The following is a 2,021-nucleotide window of genomic DNA, read 5'->3' on the forward strand; positions in this document are numbered from 1 at the left end:
TCCCTATATAGATAACAAGTTCTCCTCATCTCGCTTGTTGCCGAAGCACATCCACAGAACAATGCATATGAGCGTGGTTCGAAACTGGTACACGATACTAACCGCTCCACTACTGCGAGTAGCTTTGTTACTCATTTTTTCCACCAGGCGACCTATGCTACATTCCCTCACCTTCCAAAATGCAAATTGGAATATTGGTTGCCGTAGACTAACGCCTATTTTGTGGATGCTTCGTGCCTTTAGAATTCATTCCCATCATTGCGTGAAGGTCTTTAAGTTTCTGGGATCCCCAGGATCGAATCTCGTCAGTCTAAGTTAGTTCATTTTAAGTTTTGGGAACCCCAACATCGAGTCTCATCGGCTTAAGTCGGTCCATTTTAAGTTTCGGGGAGTCCCATGATCGAATCTGGTCAGCCTAAGTCAGTTCATATCGCTTTTTTCGCAGTTCGGGGCCAGGTGCCATGATGACAGATCACCAGAGAATCTATCTGATGATGGAAAATATTGAGAAGGATGCAGGCGAATATGTAAACAAGAAGCCAAGCGCTCCATTGGCGCCCAATTCTAGCAATCTTTCGTCTGAGAAGGGCTGGGTCGATCCCGCACTCGTTCCACCTGCTTCAAATGGGCGGATGAGAGTTAAGGTTCCAAAGGACCAAGTTATCTCCAGAAGAGAGCATTGCAAATACTTGTCACCGCCTCCCAAGCATCGGTGCTCCTATTGCTGCTGCTTGTGCTGCACCATTTTCTTTTTAATCACTCGTCATGATCGTCGCGGTCGTCTGTGGCATTCTATACTTTGTCTTCTAGCCCAAGATCCCCAAATAGTCTGTCGATAGCATCCATATTACTAATTTGACCTTCAACCCCGTCGTTTTAGTACAAATTGTCAATCCGATGTGAAAATAAAGGCCCGGAATCCCAACATGAGGATCGATATGTATTATCTCAACAATAGCCATCTCGCGGTTACTTATTCAGGCTCGGAGCTTTGCAGAGGCTCCATGCCGGTATTCTACCAGGGCCACAAGAACACCACTTTGTTGGATGTGGAACTCAGTGGAACCAGTGCTAAGCTCACCAACGCCATGAAGTCTACGCTCAATGCGCAGATAAATCAGGCGAGCATTTCCCTGAAATTGAAGGTAGATGTTCCTGTGAAGATAAAGTTTCGGAAATTGAAGTTATGGAAGATAACAGTTCGTGCGCGATGAGACCTTACCGTCGACCAGCTCGATGCCAAGGCCACAATGAATGTTAAGAATTCCAAGGTGCGGGTGAAGCTGTGAGGATTGCGCGCGACTTAGGATGCATTGAATTCATGGTTAGGGCACGATTGGGGTTAAGTGTTTTTGTGATAGGACCATATAGATGCTACGGCTGCAGATATATTTTTTTGATATACAATTTGTTTTGTTCAGACTCCATATAAAATATTAATGCCCAACTTTTAGTTGGCAGACATATTATTTTTAATAGCATGGCTGTGTTTATATCGAGACATGTTTTAGTATTTCCAAAATATAATTGGATTCTTTACTCTCTATTATTCTTTCGTTTCTCTTACGGATGAGTCAGTATTTTGTGGGTATGGTGGTGAAATCATACCCATGGGTTGGTTTTGCTATTTCTTTTATTACTTGAAACTTCAATTGAGAACTTGTTAATAGAATATGGGAGGGTTGTAGTAAAATTATTGAAAGTAACTAAATTATAATAATTTTTTTAGTTTTATTTGCTTTTTATTTAATTTTTTTTTTCTTTTCTATTTTTCCGCTTTCATGAATTATAGTTTCTTTTTATGACTATTTTCAAAATGAAAAAATTATTAAAAAACCTTTTTACATTTTTTTTTCTTTTTAAGTTATTGCCTTATATATTTCTATTTTCAATTCCAATTCCATTAATTTTTTTGGGTTAATTTTTAATTTGACTTTATTTTATTACCTTCACCTTTTTATAATTTTATTTCCCTAAAGCAACAATTATACAATGAAACTTCCATTTCAATGAATATAATT

The 2,021-nt window shown here is 39.0% G+C and overlaps 1 pseudogene; it reads left to right on the forward strand.

Annotated features, from left to right (window-relative positions):
- The first annotated feature begins 464 nt into the window (after positions 1–464).
- On the forward strand, positions 465–1,289 carry LOC149140089 (NDR1/HIN1-like protein 6; annotated as a pseudogene).
- Positions 1,290–2,021: the final 732 nt, after the last annotated feature.

Source organism: Pinus tabuliformis, chromosome X (assembly GCF_031772625.1).
Source record: "Pinus tabuliformis cultivar Carrire ecotype Pingquan chromosome X, CPIR1, whole genome shotgun sequence".
Taxonomy (NCBI): domain Eukaryota; kingdom Viridiplantae; phylum Streptophyta; class Pinopsida; order Pinales; family Pinaceae; genus Pinus; species Pinus tabuliformis.